This window comes from Dermacentor albipictus, chromosome 9, assembly GCF_038994185.2.
Source record: "Dermacentor albipictus isolate Rhodes 1998 colony chromosome 9, USDA_Dalb.pri_finalv2, whole genome shotgun sequence".
Lineage (NCBI taxonomy): Eukaryota > Metazoa > Arthropoda > Arachnida > Ixodida > Ixodidae > Dermacentor > Dermacentor albipictus.
In genome coordinates, this window is record NC_091829.1 from 14,883,159 (window position 1) to 14,905,632 (window position 22,474).

General features: G+C 49.6%; 2 protein-coding genes and 1 pseudogene across 2 annotated transcripts in view; 2 read left to right on the plus strand and 1 right to left on the minus strand.

Annotated features, from left to right (window-relative positions):
• The window catches only part of LOC135903642 (A disintegrin and metalloproteinase with thrombospondin motifs 18-like), a 144,138-nt gene that overhangs the window by 100,100 nt on the left and 21,564 nt on the right, over positions 1-22,474 (minus strand). The gene's annotated exons all lie outside the window — the stretch shown is intronic.
• JMJD6 (Bifunctional arginine demethylase and lysyl-hydroxylase PSR) overlaps positions 1-22,474 on the plus strand; it is a 190,407-nt gene that overhangs the window by 85,011 nt on the left and 82,922 nt on the right. The window lies entirely within an intron of this gene.
• LOC135903755 (U2 spliceosomal RNA) lies at positions 5,985-6,161 on the plus strand (annotated as a pseudogene).

Genomic DNA, 22,474 nt, shown 5'->3' on the forward strand with positions numbered 1-22,474 from the left:
AATAAATAAAACAAAAGGCGCAGTGCGTTTGTTTCCTGTTGTTGTTTTTTTTTCTCGGGCGTAGTAGACGCACACTTCGTTGTGGTCTTGTAATTAGCAACGCACAGATAATACAAAAAGAACAAAAGAGGGGAAAATATGTAACGTGGGCAAACGACGGTTCTGGCTGTAAATATGTACTAACGAAAAAAAATAATTAAGAAAATGATAATGAGCCTTGACTTCGACCGTCGTGTTTGCGGTTAGCGCTCCTTCAAGCGCACTAGGAGGGCCTAGATTCGCTGCAGCTGCGCTTTGAGAAAGAGCCGCATTGGAGCTGCGTAAACAGGCTGCCCCCGCAGGCAGAAGCGCCAACAGGGAGTAAAGCAGGAGTACACGCTGCCTCCTTTCTTTTTTTTTAACGCATCCCTCAGTAAGTTCGTTCTTTATCTCTTAACATCGAGAAAAAACGTTCACGTTCTCTACCCCGCTTCATCGGCCCCCGTAACTGCAAACGACTCATCCCCTGCCGCCCACCCAACCGGACACGTTCAAGACTTTCCTGCGGGGCAAGACAAAGCCCGTTGCATAAACACAGTTGAGAGTAACGCCCGCCGGAAAGGAACATGTTGTCGAACATGCAACGTTCTCCGAAAGCTCTGCAAGCGTACGTAAAAAAAAGCAAACGAAAAATTCAATACGATTTCTTTATTTCTTCGCACGCGTGAATGTAATGGTGACATGGCATTTCTGTTCTTGGCATCCTCGCACCTGCCGTATTAGATGACGTGATATCTTGTTAACAAGATACGACGACATCCTGAGAATTTGTGCCAAGTGGATCCGCCTTACGAACTCCCTGGCCAGAATTTGTAAATTGTCATACACGTGCCCCGAGATAATTAGTTAAAAACTTAATTATAGTGCGTTTGTGTCAGTTAGCCGATCGTGCATTTCGGTTTCTCGTTCAAGTTGTGTCCGCCTCTTCGAGTAGGCCGCCTCAAGGGCTTTAATTATGCTATCATGCAGCCACAAGCGATTTGTGAAAACTGCTTTAAAAAATTAAATTATGGGATTTTACGTGCCAAAACCACTTTCTGATTATGAGGCACGCCGTAGTGGATGACTCCGGAAATTTTGACCACCTGGGGTTCTTTAACGTGCACCTAAATCTAAGTACACGGGTGTTTTCGCATTTCGCCCCCATCGAAATGCGGCCGCCGTGGCCGGGATTCGATCCCGCGACCTCGTGCTCAGCAGCCTAACACCATAGCCACTGAGCAACCACGGCGGGTTGAAAACTGCTTTAAGTCTTCACAGAAACGTAAATGGTAAATGAAAGTGGGCGAATAAATAACATGCTGTGGGCGGAAGCCGAACCAATACCTTCTGAATCACGCCTGTGGCGTTTATACCAATCTAACTCCTACAGCGGTCATCCGGCCGTCCAATTTCGTGGGTATTTGCGTATGTGTGCAAGGTTAGCCCTGGGAGCGTTAGCTTAGAGCCGTACACGGCCAAGGCTCGGGCCGGCGTGGTACGTCTTTCTTGTGGTACCGAATGTCGGCCCGAGTGAGTCTTGGTTCGTTGTCTCTTCGCACTGTGTCGGAGAATGGGTCGAAATTAAACTGTAGTCCTTCACTACACAGACAACGTCTGTCACAACCCCAGTGTTGCCAGGGGACGCTAAACCCTCTGAATGGATCGGTTACTTTCTTACTGTGCGCACTGTTGCGTTTGTTCAGGCGTCGACCGAACAAAGCGCAAACGTAAGACGAAGAGAAAAAAAAAAGGCCGCTATGGTAAAAAGGTCGCGCAGTTGCTGGCAACTTTCACCCGCGAAGCCGAAGCTGCACTATTCACAAACGGGTGCGCACCAGTGTATGCTCACTGCGTTTGTGAGCGCCTAGTGAGAGGGACAATTGGACCACGCGGGGTCATCGGAATCGTGAATCACCGGCAGTCACCGACGCACACGTAGCAGTGTCCACTCAATACAGTGCAGTCTGCGCACTGTCCACAGCGAGCGACGCACAAAGGACGCCTTTGGGCCATTCGCCTGTCGTCGCGTCGAACCGGTGCCGCATAGAATAGGCGCTACCGACGCACCGTTCCGCATCGCTATAGAAACGGGCAACACAGTCCACACTGAGAGTTGGGCTGGCGCGGCTACTGAACTACCGCGACCGGCCGCGGTAGTTCAGTGGCACTGCTGATCTCGAGGCCAGATTGATGGACTCTAACGGACGATGTGTGTGTGCTGTGCTATGTGCTCTCTCTCTCTCTTCCCCTTCCCCATCTTTCATCGTCCCCACCCCTCTCCCATGTGTAGGGTAGCAAACCGGTTAAGCTAAACTGGTTAACCTCCCTGCCTTTTCCTCTCCACTTTTTCCTTCTTTCCTTCGTTGATCTCGAGGTCGCGGATTCGATCCCGGCCGTGGCGGCCGTATTGCAACGGCGGAAAAGAAAAAAATTAAGAAAATTGAGAAGTCATTCCACGCTGTGAAGGCGGATAACCAGCGAAGCTTTAGCACATCGTACAGGGTTAGACAAGGGTACGTGCACGTATTTATTTTCATCATTTGGAATTGGTGTGTAGTGACGATAGCTTTGTGATTACTGTGAAATATACACTGACTGGTTCGGTTACAACCTTAGACTGATTCTTAGCCAGAGTTAAATCTATACACGACCGTTGCTGATATGGTTGAGTGACTTGGATTGGCGTGGCACTTCAAACCTAACTCTTCTAGCGCAAAATGTTGGAACCATGTTTCTTGTCTGGTTTTGAAGGGTCCACATTAAAGTCTCCAACGATGATCACAGGGACAGGGTCATCACGTCTAACCCATGCAAAGTGCGTGGTCATGGTTTTCTCGATATCACACTTGGGTGTGCCTGGAGATATATACATAGTGGGTATCACAATTCCGTATTTCGTTTGCACGTCACAGATATCCTCGTAGTCGGTGGCATTGTCCGCTTGCAAGTCAAGGGTGTATGTTTGTATACATTTTGTCGTTTGCGCATATGGCAAAGCCTCCTGCTCGTGAGTTGATGTGCCGTTCACAAACGATTCCAGTATACCCATCGCATACCCAACCAGTATGCCCAAGCGCAACGGAAATGCGAAAGACATAGGAAGGACAGGACAAGGCGCTTGCGACAGGATAAGAGCCTTGTCCTGTCGTGCTTCTGTCTTTCGCCCTTTCATAATGCCTTCGAAAGTTCTGAATATGAACGTCAGCCAACTATAGCCCGCCTGTCCAACCTGTTGGGGATGTACCGTTCACACTGCATGCAGCGCGCTCGTCCCTTTCGATTGGCTGGTGACCGTCATTTGCTACTGCCGCAACAATATTATACAGGGCTTTGATTTTGCGCCGTATCAATAACCTTAAATTAAACCTTAAAACCTTAAGCTTGTTATCGCCAGTAAACAATTTCAGCGCGACAAATGCACACTTAGAAAAAAGAAAGCTAAGAAAGATGCATTTAACTGCAGGAGTTCTACCTCTCACAGACAATTATGAACCTTTTACTAGCTGTTTACTAATACATATGGTCATACAAATGCAATCGAAGTAAATTAGTAATAGGCGGCTATACTATCTTGCCCGCCGTGTATTTGGCTGGGTGATTGCGCAATATTTAATTATACTGTAGCTTCATTTATTTGAAAGCTGTGCCACGTTATGCGTCCATAATCGAAGGTTTTCGAGCCGTAGAGGCGACGCACTCGTAACACGCAGTTTACTACATTTCCTAGCTAGCAACTGTTATTGCGCTACCGTTACTAACAGAAGTTACTAAAACGTTAGTTATTAAATGTGTTATAAACAGTTCGTAACCTACAGTTAGTAACTATACCGCAGCTTTCTTTTTCTAAGAGTGTAGCTCTGGCGTTATATCTTAATTACTGAGAAGGTTTAAGTTCTTATATCCACCCTATAACAACAAGCTGAACCGGAATTCCAGTTTGTATTTGAAGTCTACTGGAAGAGTCCAGCCGCGAACTAATCACAATTACACTATAATGCCTTATGTGTCAAGAGTTGGTGTCTTTAAGCACTCTTTCATTGTCAAGACAATTGTTGAGTGGAATAACTTGAATTCGTTTGTGTTTCCGAGCAATAACATGGTTGAAACTTTTGCAGAAAACTTGAAAGCGCTCTTTGCGTGAAGTTTGTGCTCTGTATTTCCGCCCTGTAACAGCCCGGCAGGGCTCGCAGTATTGGAAATAAAGATAAGGTTAATGCTTTAATCGTAAAGTGCCGTCCTTTGAGCACTGGTTGTACCGCTGTTTGCTTGCACAGCACTGTGCGCTGATCTATAGTGTCTAGCGTCTCCACGTATACCTCGGTACACGCGCATCGAGAGCTGCGGTTTAAAAGCGCACGGTCAGTGGAGAGGAGGGTGTGCGAAGAAAGGAGGCTCGGGGCCCTGTGCGCGCGACTGCTTTTGTGATGGAGATACAAACCCCGCGGTCGAGCGCTCGGCCCATTCACCGCTGCCGAATCTATCGTGGCGCATGGTGTGCTCAATGGACAGTCGTCCCTCCGCGGCTAAATAGCCGGGCCGCGCGAGGCGCTGAATCCAACGCTGGGCGCACAATGCGTAACACGGGCCCACTTCCTCGGTCGAGGCGCGGTACGCGCTATGTTCCGTTAGAGAGCGAGAGGTCGCTGGATTGAACCGAGTGCGTACAGACACACATACACGCACAGCGGATCTCGCCTTCATCCCTTTCTGCGCGCTGTGTATGCGCGAGGTGTTTTTCTATGCACCCGCGCGAGTACGTCGGGAGCTGCTTGGGGATAATGCGACGAGCGAATGGCAGCGGCCAGGTTGCGAGGGCGCGTCGAAATTAAAAAAAAAAAAGTTCGCCGCTGAATGGGCTCGGTGCGTTATAGCGAACGACGCGCTATAGAGGCGAGGTATGCACACACACGCGCGCGCGCGCGTGCTCGCGCTGAGGCACGCGAGGTCAACGTTGCTGGGACAAAGGGACGAGGGCAGAGCGCCGGCGTGTCGACGATAACGCTGAGGAAGAAAATATGTTAAAAAAAAGGGAGAGTGTAGAAGCGAGGAGAAATTATATCAAAGGTACCAGGGAGGAGACGAAGAACGAATAAGAAGAAAGCGGCGCCGGTGACCTCAAGTCACGCTCGCTTCGCTTCCGTCTGCGTATTATATGTACAAACGAGCGTGACGATATGTGCTGTGTGCGCGCGTCGAAATTCTAGGTGCTCGGTGAGAGATCGTGACGCAGGTAGTGATTGACAAGGGGGAACGTTGGTCTCATGCAACTGAATGGATTGCATCAAATGCGAGGACAAGAGAGAGAGAGAGAGAGAGAAAAGGGGAAAGACAGAGAGGTTAACCAGAGAAAAAGATCCGGTTGGCTACCCTACGCTGGGGAGAGAGGGGAGGGGGAGCTAAAGTGGTAACAAAGTAGAGGACGTGGTTGTCCAATATACGCATGACACTCAACACAGGATATGCCAACTCATTTTGACTGCGCAGTAAAACGACCTCGCCGTTTAGTGGGCACTAAAGAGAAAGTTATCTCAGGTGAACTAATCAATGATGCTTCTACAGGGCAATAAATAAATAAATAAATAAATAAATAAATAAATAAATAAATAAATAAATAAATAAAATTTTCGCTCTTATCAAAGGCTTGGCAAACCAGAAGATATGAAAAAATCATGAGCCATTCCACCATGTGAAGGTGGATTACCGGCGAAGCTGTTTAGCATATGACACAGAGGTGAAACAAATTTTTGAGCATAGATACGGACTCGTTTATCGTGATTATATATATATATATATATATTCGCGTGGACGATGCGACCGCCGCGCCTCGAGGAGAAGAAAGAAACTGGTCACTGGTGACGTTTCGACGAGACCACCACCACGAGAGAGCGGAAGGAATGGAAAGGAGATACGTACGCAAGCGCTTAGAACGTCGACAAAGAGAGCTAGGCGGTGCGAACGTAGAGATGGCCGACGCGGGTCAAAGTGTAGTATCTGTTCTTATCAGCTTAATATTTGATACGGGTTGTATTTGGACCCAATATATTATTTTTTGCAAGTTGTCTCGGAGTGCTTGAATCCTGCTTCACCTCAGCCGCGGGTCGGCCCGGTATTGCGCTATCTTCGGGATCGGCCCACGGTTTTTGGTCTACGGACGTCTGCGGACGAAGATCCTGCATCAGGTCGCCGTGACGTCATGGATTTCGATCTCATCTGCTCGGGCCTATAGTTCGTTTCTTTCTTTTTTTTACCGGTCAAAATCTACCGCAGTTTATTGAAACAAAAACAAACACTGAACTTAGCAAGTTCTGAGAAATTTTACTGAGCCACGACGGCGCAAACCTGAAAAAAGAAATACCTTGAAATATGTGACAACAAACTCACGTACCGACGCCGGAGTTCCTGCGCGAAATTTGAGACATGGTACTTTGGCTTTTAATCTATCTTGTAATAACCAACTCATTATCGCGAAATTAACAAGCATGGAGTTTTGAAACAGAATTTTATCACGTCTACATTTATTTAGCTTTTATCCTTAGGTCCCTTTGCGGTTGATTAAATATGTACGTTTCCTCTTTTCGAAATGACGCGTCGAATAATTAATAGTCCATAGTTTCGTTACATTTTCGATTCGAAGCTGGCGTTTAATCGGGTGAAAAATACTTGTCCACGCCGATGTCGACGCGGCGAGAGATTTTTGGATCGACACGTTGCTTCCACGCCCGGCGCCTGACGGGCAGAGGGGAAGGATGCAACTCCGGCGTTCGGCGGTCTTTCTCCAATAAGAAACACGCAGTCCTATAACGACCAAGTACGAAGCCCGCGGATCGAGGAGTTTGGATTCAAGGTCGGCAGGGCCAAGTTTATCCTGTGTGCGGCACGTGACCGAGCAACGAGCGAAGAAGCCGTCGCGCGTGAAGACGCGAGACACGTGTTTCAAGGGGCGCAATAAACGGGGGTCAGTAAAACGCGCTCCCGCACGCCCCAGACAACCGTCTCTGAAGAGCTGCCAAGAGCGCCGCCCGCCAATCGCGCCTCCCGCGAACAAGAATTCGCGCACGCGGCTGGCGCGCCTCTAAAAAGGAAGCCGCCGCATGCAATGCGCATTCTCTCTCTCTCTCTCTCTCTCTCTCTCTCTGGCATTCCAGGCACATTTATAAACTGCACGAAGAACAAGGCATCCGCTGAGGCGCGAAACGGGACTGCCACAACAAATGCGTTGTTCTTCCTGTCAACTGTATACTACAAACGCGCCCACTCAAGAACGCGGGCAGAAACATCTCGAGAGTTTTATCGGCCCGCTGTAGATGGTGCTGGTGGATTAGCGCCACAAGGACGTTCGATTCAGAAATAAGTCCCGCTGACTCAGCAGCCGCGGAAACGGTAATAAAAGCGAGACGAGCGTCCTTCCTTGGCGCCGTCAACAGTTGCTATCTTTAACTGCTGTGTGTGAAGGGAACGATCGGAATCGCACCACTGCCGAAGGACGTGCTTAAACATCCTTGGTTCTTTACTGTTCGGTGGTTGACGGCGTTTCTCTTAGCTTTGTTTGGTGACGTGTGGCCCTTCCGTGAACGCACACTACTTCGCAGTCGCTAATAACAGAATTCTCAGAGGTGCAGCAGCAATTACAGCGAAAGCTGTATATCACTAACCTTCCGTAGTTTCTTTCAGCGTCCGGCAACAGCAACGGACTTGGCGATTTCTAACAAACCCATACGGGTGCAGTTCGGCGGCGCAGATGTCAAAATGCGGAACAAATTAGAACGCTCGCCGTGAACAATAGAGTGACGTCGAGGTTATCGCGCTATATAAGCAGGAGAGGTATCGCTACTAAAAACAGTTGCGTCGTGGATTGGGCGGACATGTATGGTTCGTGCGCCCGAAGAACAACATGCGTACGAGGAGCGCCGGAGGGAACAGAAACGAAAGTGTAAACGGCGCCGGCGCGAAACGATCACCAACGAAGAACGTTCCCGCGATGCTGAACGAAAACGACAATCGCGAGCCCGGAAACCTCCGAACGAACAACGACGCCAGACTCGTAACTAAAAAAAAAAAAAGACAACCATTTTACTCTGTGAAGATTGAATGGCAGCGAAGACACTTTGCTTTTCGTTTGAGAGCTTTGACGGTCGTCAGCTTTCGCTGCCATTCCATCTTCACAGAGTGGAATGGCTGTCATTTTTGGTTTGTTGGTCCTTTTTTATCGCACTACAGCACAGCGCGTTTAGCACATTGACTACGTGTCGGTGTGGTCGCTGTGACAAGCATATCGGAGATGTACGATCGCCGATGCACGTTGGAATAGCCAAAGAGGTATACGGGCGATGTATAGCGGTAGTATAGACACCATCTCGTCACTCTGTGTTTAACAAAACCCTGCCTAAAATTTATTGCGATGATCACTTGTGTTAAACCCATTTCCTCGCATAAGTGCGTCAGCGGCCGCGGTGAAGACTATTGCCCCGAAAAAAAGAAAAACGATCCCGTTGCGGGCGATGCATCACAGCTCCACATAAAGGCGCAAGTTCCATACGTCATGACAGTTTTCATAAAAACGCGCTAAAGATGAGGACGGAAGGATGACATACGACAGGGCCTACGTCCTCGTCTTTAGCGCGTTTTTATGAAAACTGTCAAGGCGAGTCAATCAGCCCCAACCAAGGTACTCTTGTTTCTATACGTCGCGTTGCTCAGCGGGCGATCTATATATACCAGACAAGCTTCGAGGCGGACTTGGAGAGTATTCCGGTATAGGGTATACTGATAACCTACAAACGTATACGGCACGTTTCTGGTCGTCACACACATTGCCCACGTTGCACAGCGACTGCAGGGCTGCAGCTGCGCCTTTGATAAGTGTAGCAACTTACATAAACGACATCAAGCACCGTACGACGTATACAACCTCCGTCTTACTTAACTGAAACGCGCTCCCCGAGTGCCTTTTTGCTTCTCCTGAGGAGGTTGCTGGAGATTCTGGTTGATGGGCGTTGAGTGGCTCTATATAGCTTAATGTGTATTGTTTTCAACCTGTTACCCCTTCTCCCACGTACAGGGTTGCATGCCGGACGTGCGTCTGATTAACCTCCCTGTTTTTATTCCCCTTCCCCCCTCCCATTTTTCCACTTTCCTTCCCTGTGCATAGTGTCCCTCCCACACGTACTCTGTGCTTACTCTCTCCCTTTCTTCTTCTTACTGTTCCCCTTTCCCCCACCCCCAGTGTAGGGTAGCAAACCGGATACTCTTCTGGTTGACCTCCCTGCCTTTCCTGTCCTTGCTTTCTCTCTCTCTCTCTCCACTTTCCTTCCAAAACCGTCGATGTTTGTTCACTACATCTAGTCTTTATTTAAGGTCAAGCCGCTAGATATGTGTCTTCATTTTTCGGATCAAGTCTTAAGGCTACTGTTCAACAGGAACGCACGTGAAGAGAATAGAACTTGCGACGGCCGACCGAGGTGAACAAATTATTAAAATATTGACGTTTCGGCCGAAACATCAAGTTTTTTTTTCATTTCTTCGCCGTGGTCAGCGTACTTTCTGTTTTCTTCGCGATTATTCTCGAGCGGATTACATTTCGTCAGGCTCCCTCCCGACTTCACGCACGTACGGCCGTTTATCTTCAAGGCTCCACCACATATTACGAGTACAGCAGCATTACAGTTCCTTCAAGCGGCACCTTGTGCTACACAATAATAGTGCTGGCACATCGAGGGCGAGAGGGCTAACTCGCCGAGTAAAATGGATCTTCCCGCACTGAATCCGAGAGGCGGGGAATATCGTCGAAACTCTAAATCAAAGCGCGGTGAAGAGTCGCGCAGGGCGCGCTGAGCGATGTTCTGCGGCGGCACTGAGGCGGCGAGCGTCTTCACCTGAACGGCTGCCAAAAGAACACCGACGGAGGAGCGCGTTTCTTTTCTTGGACGCCACCCCCCCTCCTCTACCTCCCCCTCCCCCCGCCTCATCACTTCCATGTTTTCGGGTAGATAGATCTCCCGCAGTGCTGAGCTGCTCCCCGCTGGAAGATGCGGGGCAGAACGGCCTTCAAGGACGCGTCACCGGTGAAAGGCGCCACTTTGCGACGGCCACGCGAGCCGACGATCAAATCAATGTATAACTGTGAAGACTGCGTTGCTGGAGAAGTTTGGCTCCATTGGTCGAGCATGAAAAAATAACATCGGTCACGCATTACAGTCGTCACTGTGATGCCACCGGGTCATCGACAGTGCACAGGAGGTGGAGTCGACATATGGAGTATTCTTCCTTTCTTTCTTTTCGAACTCTTCTGCAGGCGTGCGGTTTAGTCTGAAAGTGGCGCCAAGAGATGAAGGCACTCCGTTTACTGCGGTATCCGGGCTACGAAGAAGAAATAAACTTTATTAGAAGGAATGGTCCGGTAGTTTTGGTTATGGCGGCCTCAGGTGGCGGCTCGGAGTCCTTGGACTCGGTCGGCACCTTCGGCTTACCGGACGGCCTGATCTTCCAGCTCCGACCTTTTGAGAGCCGCCTCCCATCGGCGGCGACGCCGACCGAGAAGGTCCCCGGCGGCTCGCGCAGCTGGGGCGGCGTCGGGAAGGAGTGAGCTCGAGGCATGGACGCGTTACGATAAAATACTGCTTACATGAACCCGTAAGCCATACGCAGACAAGTGAGCGCGAAACGTTAACGCTTCACACACTTGACTGACGCCGCTTCGAGAGTTATACCGGTTAAGAAAATCAATCTTTATTACGGCAGTAACTGATTAAGTGGAGTTTTGCTCGACCATGTCGACTAGCCGCCCGCGTGGTAGCGCATAAAGTATAACCCGTTCAGTGATCAACCTGTATTACACGTCTCTCTAGGCATGCCCTCGACCAACTCCACCGATTTTCAAACATTCACGTGGAATCGGAAATCTCCTGTCACTTTACCTCGCCCTTCCCTCTCACCCCAGCGTATGGTAGCAAACCGGATCTTCCCCTCTGGTTAAGCTCCCTACCTTTCTCCTTTCTTCTGTCTCTCTTCACATTTCACTTTTCACAATCTCCACTTTGAATGTCGAGGCGTTTCGTCGAGTCATTCTGTGTTCCTATTCCAGCTCGTTATGGGTATATATTGGTGAATTGTATTGTTAAGTATGGAACAGGTTCATGTGTTGCAGTAGTCGTTTCAGAGGTGCTTGGCAGCTCGCTCTGCAGTGAGCCACCTTTTTAATTATGGGGTTTTACGTGCCAAAACCACTTTCTGATTGTGAGGCACGCCGTAGTGGAGGACTCCGGAAATTTCGACCACCTGGGGTTCTTTAGCGTGCACCTAAATCTAAGTACACGGGCGTTTTCGCATTTCGCCCCCATCGAAATGCGACCGCCGTGGCCGGGATTCGATCCCGCGCCCTCGTGCTCAGCAGCCCAACACCATAGCCACTGAGCAACCACGGCGGGTCAGTGAGCCACCCTTTCCTTACAGCGCCGTCGAGGAGCACGTTCAACCGGAAGTTTTGGAGCACGTTCCGTCATTCCCTTCAGCTGCGTGTGACAGCTTCTGCTGGGATCCATCACAGAACATAATTTTCGATTTGGGCAAATCTGGACATGCGAACTCCCAGAGGGATCTGAGCGCTCGCTCTAGGAGGGAGGCAACGTCTCCAAAACTTGAACGGAACTCGCCAGTAGATTTAGCAGAACCGGCCCGGTGGGGTACACAGTCATCATCCAGTGTGCTTCCCATTGGCAGATTTAGGTTTGCAAACGCCCAGCGCTTGCTTGCAAGAGTCAAGTGGCACGCTTCAGATCTCTACAGCACGCAGTGCAATTCCCGACCTTGCGCTTTCCTTGTTATCGGCTGTCGATGCACGAAGCCATTCCTCTGTCTCCTTTCACTCGCCACACATCGCGACGCCGTGATGGCTGCGAAATTGACAGCTCGCTCGCCCGCGCGCGCTTGCCGCCGCCACGCCCTCGGATTACTGCTTTCTCCGCGTACGTTTACCGCGCGCGTGGGAAGGTTCCGTGGGCGAGTCTCGCCGGGAGCAGCGTTCGACAGCACTACCAGCTGGCGTCCTCTCGCAAGGTTGGACAACGGCGTAATGGCCCGCGCTTATGACAGCGCAAACACCCCGCCGCCTCCGCTTCTGATATCTTTGCCGATCCACCTGTCGAGGCGACACGGACGCGAAACGGCGGAAGCGCTGACAACTCGAGCGAAGTGAAATGTGCAGCAAAGCGTGGGCTATGCTCAACAAGAATGGCTTGGACTGGCTGACAAGGGCAGCTCGCCTGCTACGTGTGCGCTGCAAGCTGTATAGCGGATGTGCAGTTTTAGGTTAAGGCTAGCCATGTTTAGCCTCACGGAGTTGGACTGGCTGACAAGGACAGCTTGCCTGCTACATGTGAGCTGCAAGCTATATAGCGCATGTGCAGCTTTAGGTTAGGGCTAGCCATGTTTAGCCTCACGGAGAGGTTGGAAGAAGTCACCGAGAGATCGCACTCCGGGCACAATAAGTGGTGTCCAAATCCACGCAAGATTCACGCCCCAGCGGCGACTGTTTCTGTGGCAAAGGAATCCGATCTGGAAGGCCGTGCTGTTGCTAATTACATGAGCCAGAAACAATTGCTGCGCCAGAAACACGTCATAGATGCCATGTTTTGAACATCACCTATGGCGGATTCAGTTTTGTGTCGGCGAGCTGGGCATGTTGAAAAGTCTGAACACCATCATGTGAAGACCTGGTAATGTACGATCTTTATCGCCTGCTGGGGACGTATTCTACGACGAACACTTTCGGCGATACCATCGCCGTCAGGCGCGCGCTGATTGGCTGGTTGAGCAAAATCGGATGAGCTGATTGGCTCAACGAGCACTACGTCACGCGAAGACGATAGTATCGCCGAAGTGATCGTCGCACAATAAGGCCCCATAATTCCTTTCGTGTATTGTTAACCATTGATTTCGCTCTGTGTATCGTTCCCATCATTGCCATCTCTGCCCCCAGCAGATTTTAATGAAGAGAAAGGAGGCGAGGTCCCCACTCCTGCGATAGCCCTTCGGTGTTGTGGCATGTCGAAATAAACAAATAAATAAATAAATAAATAAATAAATCTGAAGAAATAAAATTTAGGATAGCGTTGCCGTGCTAATTCCACAGAAGCAGTCTGCAGCCCTTAGGTAATTCACACCCGCTAGGCAGAGCTCGGCTGCATTAGACGTAAGCTTCGCTGAATGAAGTGCTTCTGTAAAAGTTCAGTAACATTTCGTCTGGTCGACTGTCGACGTCACTCGAAGCGTCCGCTAGTCGCCCGAAGTTGGTATGGGGTGTTTAGTGACGTAACACTTCTTTGTTGCTTTTCGTATAGCGTGCAGGGGGAAGCCGGAGGGATGTGCCCCGTTAAAAAAAAAAAGAAAGTGAGGCTGATAGTTTATATGCCCACCATGCAGGAGACGCAAAGTGTATGGGACCATTGCCGTGACTTAGTGCTGATTGTGCGTGCTAACGTAGCCTACTTTTCAGTGAAAATTATTGTCCTCTGTCTACCATTTCGCTCTACTTCCCTCTCATTGCATGCTCGCTCGCTCTTGTCATTATGTATTCTTTTTTTTCTTTTTTTTTTTTGTCCTGCACTGGGTGGCAGGCTTGCAGGCGCTCACGCCCAGGCGTTCTTGCCTATCTGTCTTGACTAGCACTCCACCGAGTGCAGTCTCGCACTTGTGCTGAATAAATTATAATTACGATTTGTTCTTGACAGCGCAGATCGCACCTTCGTCTGGTTATAACTCATACTCCATGCAATAAAGAATGCAGCCGGCTTAGCTCTCTGGCGCCGACACATCAATCTCCATTACTGTCGAAAGAACACACTGATAAACAAGCAAACAAGAAAAAAAGAAAGCAGGACGCAAATGACACTGTTTCGTGCCGAATAACGGGTATGTACACTTGCAGAACAGGTCAGTGGACTATCTTACAAGCGGCTTCCCAGACGGCGTTCAGCGCGCTCTTAAGTGTACACGGCCGTGTCCAACCAATATTGGCTGCCGGGCACCCGTTCAACGCAGCCTGTAGCTCTGATAACGCTGCACGCTTTATGCGTGAACAGTCCTACAGTGCGCACAGTCGCACATTGCGCGAACGTGTCCCCAATCCTGCCTCGCCTTGTCGATAAACTCGCTTGCCGCGACTCCACCAGGCGCTGTTGACACCACCAGTTTTTTTTTTCACCGCGGGTTATGGCGTGCTGCTTTGGTCCGGCGGGGCTGACTCGTTCGTATGGTTAGTATAATATTCGAGAGCCACGTCTTCTGTGTTGTTTTCGCTTTGTACATCCCCGGCCTCGGCTGTGTGTTATTACGATCAGCGTCTCCAGCACGTTCGTTATAGTTGCTCGCCAACTAGTTTTGTTACACGAATCGGTCGTTTTTTATTATCCAAGCACACACCCAGACTTGCTATTTCAGTGACAGGAGTTCTATTGCTGCTTGAAGAATGAATGGCGATTATTGACGATATGGGCGCAGACAGCAATTTCCTTAGATTTTAATGTTGACCGTGCAAACGGGGCCAGGTCACTGAGTAAGAATTGACCTGATAAAGGCTATGCGACGAAGTTGGAGCAAGATAACAATGTAGTCTTCTGAAAACAAGAATAAGATGATGAAGATGAAGAAGTTCATGATGATGGAAAGTTTCTTGTGTTATGCGTACGATTTGTTATATGTGCTACACACTGCGATCACGTAAGATATGTTGAGTTAGCCTCCACGTCTAGCGCTTCTGAAGCTGCCCGTACCGGAAAGACTAGCCAGGCTCATATAGTTGTCTTTTTGTTATACTAATGTGAAGTCTTATTGCCATATAATAAGTTATGTAGATTATATCTTTCATCGTATGTTACGTGCTCTTTATGTATGTGCTGGAAAAGTTAGAGTAAACCAGTCATTTACAAACCAGACTTTATTGCCGGAACGCTAATCGTATACCACATCATCTTCTTATCCTTGATCATCGACCAACTAATTGTTTGTGAAGAAGCCGGTGCCAACATTTCAGCCACCGCGTTCACCGCGTCTTCCCTTCACCTCACTCTATAACCTCTCCGTTCCCGTGTTGCCTTCCCCCATTGTAGGTTAGCCGACCAAGAATTTCTTGTTAGCACATCCCTTTCTTATATACTTCTCTTCCCTCTATCTCTCTCTGCTACGCAACCTTCTGTGTGCGCATTGGCGAGCTTTGTCAGGAGACGCTTTGGGCTCGCAGTTGAAGGTCGAAGACACGGCCGCTATTGACTGGAAGCCCGTGTTTATCTCGTCGTCCGTCTCTTATTAATTGGCTTAAACGAGACTAATGACTCACCGAGCGGAGAACGGAGGCAGCGCGCTGTGCCGCCAACGATCTCCGTGGCGAGTTGCCATAAGTAGGGATTAAAAAATGAAGAAAAGAAACACTCCACGTTCTTAGAGAGTGTCATCTATTATATATGACTGCCCTACACTGACATCCAGAACATTCGGTGAAGCTGACCTTGAGCGTGCAGAAAAAGCATGTAGATTTTCCTCGAGGCTCAATTGGTAGTGTCATCTACTCCACGTCAATTATCACGTGTTTTTTAGTCCTCTAGCCAAGAAACGAACACTATAGGCTAACTACACACAAAAAGGGGGTATAAAGAAAGAAATAAGAAAAGCAGAAAAAGAAAGTGATTGATGATGATGATGGTGGTGGTGGTGGTGGTGAATTGTAGCAACAGGCGGGTTTAGCCTGGCGATCAAGGCCGACAATTGCTCCGCCCGAGCGTCTCTTACAATACCGCTGAAGGGTTTCACCATATGTCCATCAAACCAGTCTCTCTTAAGAATTCTACAAGGTGACGTGAAGTTTCTTTGCAGGCTATGACTCATCCCTCGGGAAATATAAGGCGGTGCAGGCACGCATGTGGGAGGTCCTTTTTTTTTGCAGCTTATTCAGGAGAGCGTCCCTTTCGAACTCTACATAACAGTACCGTTCTTCGTCAAACGATTTCAGAGTTCCTTGCATGCAGCCCATCATATTCCAAATTTTTTTTTTCTCTCTCTGTCTCTATCTCTCTTTGTCGGATCCAACTTCGTTTGATTTTTCCTTGTTCGAATGATGCGAATTTTTTTACAAGCAATGATCCTGGGAAACCTCTAAGTCATTCTCCTTCTAAAGCAGCCCACTTTAAAAGAACACAACTCAATTTAAGAAAAATTCAGAAGGGGCACGATAACTCAAAATTGAGTTGCGAGAAGCGTCTCTGGAATAACTGTAATGATTACTCGTGATTCGGCAAACCGGAAATAACGTAATGTGAACGCGGAATGACAACGTGTGCGTTTGTGACGTAAAATATACTTCTAATGCAAACAAGTTAACACGGGCGCAGGTAAACCGCGGGGACTTGATTTTGGTTTCGCGACATTCAACCATCGCGATGTCGTGGAATACCGTTATCGGCGTCGTTGTCCGGCCATGTTAGCGCTCCTTCTGGTGACACTACACTGCACAGTGATTTTTTTGTACCATTATAGGTGCTGGTTTGTTCCGTTGCTAACCCCAATACATCTATGTCTGTAAAGAAAGGTTAATGTACATGACAGTCAACTCGATTTACAGCTGCGATGAGGGGAGCTGTAGTTGGAAACTGCGCAATAAGGCTGAACACCAGGTGTGCAACGAAATATCTTAATTGAGCGAGAGTTTTACTGTCATAGCTATGGAAGTTTATTCAACGCAGTTCTCGTGCCGTTTGTCTTCGTGTCGTCGTGTTTACTTGCCACAAAAAAAAGTCGCCAAAAAAAAGAAAGACGTCATCTATTGACCTGAACGATTCTATCTTACTCCTTAACGGTATAAGGGTGGAACGAATGAGCACCCTTTAAGGTGCAAAACTTTCTACCGCATAGAAGTTTTCTCGCACGACAAACCCGCTACGACAGCTTAGCAATGACGTTGCGCGGCTGAGGTCTAGGTGGCGGGTTCGGCCCTCGGCCGCATACCGATGGGTGTAAATTAAAAAAAAAAGGAAAGAAAAAGGAAACACTGTGTATATACTTAAATTTAGGTGCGTGTTTAAGAACCCCAGGTGGTCAAAAAATTTATCTGGAGTCCCCCCGCCCCTCGCTGCGTGCCATGGTCGGATTCGGTATAGAAAACGTTCGTTCGTTCGCTCGTTCGTGCGTTCATTAAGGCACTTCAAAGGACTGGGGAAAGCAGCGAAGGAGGATACCACATCTCGTGGTTCCCAGCCCATCTAGATAGCTCAATTAATCCGCTTGGATGTAATCCTAACGAGCAGGCCCACCGGAGAGCGCGCGATTTCACGCACCGCGCTGTCGAGCCAGGCTTGGAACGAGGTCAACGTCCACAAAGATCCATTATGTACTTTCCACGAAATTGTTTCCCCATTATCGACTGGGCAGAAGGACATTTCCACCCCCTCACCCCAAATTGAACGAACCACAGGCTTACACACTCAGACTCCTGCAAACCCGTTCGTATCTCACTCCTCGGTCCCTTAACACGATAGATCCTGACTCCTGACCACTCAAAGTCGTGCCCCAAATGTGGTCATGACTCATGCTCTTTTGACCACATGCTCTGACTGTGCCCAGACCTTAACGCCTCTCCATTCATCGCGAAATAACAATGGCAGGAATCTCTCAAGAGCAGCAATCTCCACATTCAACACCAGGCTGTCCAGAGGGCCCGTGACATTGCGGCGGGACTTCATCTCCCGGTCCCATGGTGGGCGGAGCCACCGACTTTATCTTCGGGAGCCTTCGGTTTTGGCTCCCCAAGATTTCAGTCCCTCGAGACTTAAAGTTCTTGTCATGTCATGTCATTCGTTCTAGCTATTCGCTTTCATTGACAATCGTCGTCGATAGCTTCTGCACACTTTTTTCCCCCTGTTTCTCACGGGACAATTAAGCCCTCAGCATGCAGGCCATCTCTTTTTGAAAACTTTAGGTGCAGTAAGAAAAGATTAACCATCATAGTTTCCAAGGCGTTCTTCAACTCGCGCATGGCACTGTTCTCGATGTGCGCAATATGTCGGCAACCGCGATATCTCTAGTGCCAGTGCCCGCGCGTATACTTGTTACCCGGTCATCAGCCCGCGAGGCGTCGCCCCTGGGCCAGTGGTGCGTATACTATATAGCGACGGACGCGAAGCACGACACAGCGAAAGCTTCCGATCCTGGATACGATCTGCGAAGAGGTGACACAGAGGGGGGGTTTAAGTAAGCAAGCGGCGGAGGACCGGGCCAATGCCTCGAGGGTCATTTTTCAGGCGAGAAACATTCGTCGCCCGTCGCGGTCTTTACTCCTCGCCGCGTCTGACGCGTTGCTCGCTGCCCGTCGACTGGCGTTCTATCAACCGCGCGGTCGCCGTCCCGCGGGTGTGCGTTGCCTTCTCGGAACAAAATGAAATATGCGAATGTCCGCGGGTTTTTTTTTTTTTGCGCCCACGAAGAAGACGAACGCTCTCTGCACTTGGCGTCGCTAATACGGTGCAGCGTGGTGGATAGATGCTGGAGTCTATGTGCAGCCAATCGGGGCAGCGTGCGTGCCCCAATGCACATTGTTTCCACGCAGTGCGTTTTCGTTCCGCACACGCCATCTGTGCACAAGTACAGAGACGGACGGTTCTTCACGCGCGAAACGTCGTGCAGTAATATTGAGGATTGCGTCATTACTGCGGGACGCGAACCTGACCGTACTACCCGTTCTTTCTCAACCACAGCAACAACAACAACAACGACGACGACGACGACGACGACACAAAAGAGCGTTTTATATAAGCCAATTTTATTACTTTAGAGACCTTTCTTTTTTTTTTCGAAAAAAACCCTAACGGCCATCAGAGAGGGCACAGCATAGAGGGTGAGGCTGGGTCAATATAGAATTATTAGAATATTTAGTAGACATGGTGAAATCGTAACACTAATGTAAACAGTGTGAATTAATCAAATAAAAAATGAAACGAATAAATAACATTCAATGAGGGGTATTACAAAAAGATATAGATTTCTTGTACGCGAAAATTCGCAGGCACGAGCTTCGGCTTCGCACTATATAGCAAACCTCCAGTTCTGCACGCCTCAGGCTTCCGAAACGGTGCACGCATTTTTTAGGCAGACCGGCTGCACGCGAGCGCAGCCGGGTTCTCATTCACTCCTTAATCTCCGCGGACAGCCGTCGCGACCTCGACGGTACATCGTGGGGTAATGAACCGATGCGTCGCCCTGTTGGCGTACGTCCTCGAGGTCGCGTGCACGTCATCGGGCGTCTGCGGTGAGACCTCTCACGGCACGTGGGCCGCTGTGCCTTGCGGCGGGATTTTCATCTGATTCCCGAGGTTACCGTGCTAATGACGCGCGACGTGTAACGTGCATACCACGAGAAACGAGAGGGCTCGCAGCTGAAGGTACGAGATAACAACCGCTGGGACGGTCCCAGCGGTTAAGGCGTTCTTTGTAGCTAACGAGCAGAGACGTCGCGGTTCGGTAGTGGGTTCCTGGAACCGCCGGGTGCAACGGGTTCGGGTCGAATCGCGAAAACATCCGCTTGGGGAGGAACTTCGCGCCGGGACGGGAAACCTCCGCTGGTCCTGGAGGAATCGCTGCCCCGTGCGAGGCGTCTTTGTCTAGACTGCTAATCCACAGGTAAACGTGCTGCACAAAAGGCTTCCTGAACCGTGCTTTACGACGTCGAGCTGCGTCAAGAACACACTGAACGTCAACAAAATGTGAATGGAATCGGCATTAGAATTCCTGCAACTTTGCAGCCCGGGAATGAAACGACATAAAATTCATGTTGAGTTCCTGCCTATTGAAACCCAATTTCGTACCTTATAGTGGTGATATAATGGTACAATAACAGTTTACCATGTTACCGCAATGTAGGTGTAACGGGGGCCTCATCGGCTGAATAATTACAGGCACTAGTGCTTGTACCTGTAGTACTTTGATTTAACGACCTACATAATGCTGAATTTCCATCACAAAACTCGATCAACTCGCCCAAATTGCTAAGATCATTCAATCGTGATGACACATCCGGGTAGTATGATTGATCGACCTACGGTTTATCAACGTAGGGAATATCGCCCGCATCAAATGACGCATTGACACAATGAATACATTGTTGCGCTAACAGGAAAATTTAAAAAAAACTTAGGAGGACAAGTAAGAGACGATAGATAGAGCGCTGAACCTATCGTTTCTAACTTACCCTCCTGAGTCTTTATTTTCCTGTTAGCGCAGCAATGTATTCATTAGATCTCAACCAACTCGCCCAGCAACAAGTTCAACTCAGAAGAGGACTTAGATTTTCCAATGCATACGGAATATCACACAGCCGCCGTGAACATCAGCAGTGCGCACGATGTCGCTTATATAGCTGCGGCCTTCAATGTCGGTTCGATCAGCCTTCGAGCGATTCTTCCGGCACAGGAGCCTTATCGGCCGCCACGACAAAGAGGTGCCCGTCAAGACCGCGCGAAGTCTCGTCCCGTGCTTTACTTAGCGCAACGTACTTCGCTTCCATTTAGATTTGCGGCGACAACGCGCTCGACAAATACAAGTACAAAGCCACACGCCAACGCTTCGATGTGTATCCATAGAGAACGAGACACCCATGCACCCGACTTGCACGTCCTTACATCTGCATTAAGGAAACAGCGCGAACTGTATGTCTCGTTCTGTCTCGCAGCGGCAGCAGCAGCAACAACTTTCCGCGTAGATAAGCGCGCGGAGCAGAATTCGGCCGATAGGGGTATAGGTTGTGCGCACGCCCATAAAATGTCCGCGATTGTTCGAAACAGCACCACCCCCTATGGTGCGAGCGCAGCGCGTAAGCAAACAGGCTGGCCCGCTCCAGATTGCAGGCGAGCAAGCGCGAGTTCGTGTAATATACGCCCTACAACCAATGCTGTGCGGGCATCAAACGCACACGGGCTTGCGCGGGCTTGCGAGGGCTTTCTGTCTTAAAACGCACTCTCTCCTCCCTGACACACACGCAGTCGCGAGGCGTGGTCACACGAGCCGGGTCCACACTGCGCGCACCTCGGCTCGAGAAGTATACGCAGTGGCGCGCGAGCTGATGATATATGCGCCGGCCAAAGCCCGCGCAGCGGGCGTTTGCGCACGCGCTAAAGGAGAGAATTAACGCAATGCACGCGACCGCCGCGGTCGACGGAGCTGCTTTGCAGCGCGTCCGGCGCAGCAGCGGTCACGCTGCGCACCTTTCGTCGCCCCCGTGACGAGGAGGCACCGCGCGGCGACCGCCTTGGTCCATAAGCCTCGATCTTTCGTGCGGCAACATTCTTTTTGCTCTGCCTCTCGCCCCCTCCCGCGCTGATGCAGCTTTGGATGTTTCTCTTTTTTCTCTTTTTCGCGTTCGCGTGCCAGAGTTGCGCGTGCTGTCGTCGAGGTGGAAGACGGTTCCGTTGATCGCCGCTGCCGCCTCCGACCCCATGCTGCGCATGCGGGCCGCTTTGTGTCGCGCAACACCGCGCGCGGTGTACGCTTTATTGTCCGGTGCGCGTGTCCACTCCATTTCTATAGTCTTCCACGGGTGTTTAACCCAAACACTCTTGAAGACACGCTTCTTGAAGGCAGAAGAAGCGCGTGAGGGGACATAATGCAAACGGGAACGCACTTTGAGAGGAATCTGGGTGTTACTTAACGCGTGTTTGGAGCCGCAGCGCCCTCGGAACGTGTTCGTGCTGAGAACGTGAGAGTTCGTATAGGTTGCTGTAGAGAACGGTTAAGGGACGTTGAGAGGAAAGCTTGTGCTTGTTCGGGTAGTGCATCTGCGATACGACAATGCAGTCTTCTTCACACGTCAAGTTTTCCCTCTCTGTTCCTTGCGTGCGTGCAATGCAGTGCATGGCCACAGTGCTCACGCGGTCTTTGGACAATAGCAATGCAGATAACTGTGTTTGCGGAAGAGGAAGGAAGCGTAAGGACAGGGTAGTGAAAGGAACGGTGAAGTCCACGACATGCTTATATGTTGATGTTCGGTTATAGAGTGTAGAATGCGAATATCGAACTGATCATTGTACTGCCTCAAATCATTTTTAACGCCCGCTTTACGACGAATGAGTCAATAGAGCCAATAGACAACGACGCTTTCGAGATGGTGTTACATGAGACGGGGAGAGTACTGCAAACGGCATCACAGCAAGCTCCGTTCATGTGCTGTGTGCAGTCGGCTTGAAACGTTTACGGGACCTTGGAAAATGTTGAATTTCCAAGCATTTTGTTATCCATAGCTAATAAAACCACGTAACGTTAGGTTATTCGCATAGTCTACGTAGTGCAGAATAGAAATCCGGATACCAGTCTGCATGCCCAGGTTGCAGAAATGTATAGCTTTTCTTCTTTTTTTTTTCAACTCTTGCGGTCCCCAAGACAGCTGCATGTAGAGTGATCCGTTGAGCGAGTTCAATATCCCAAA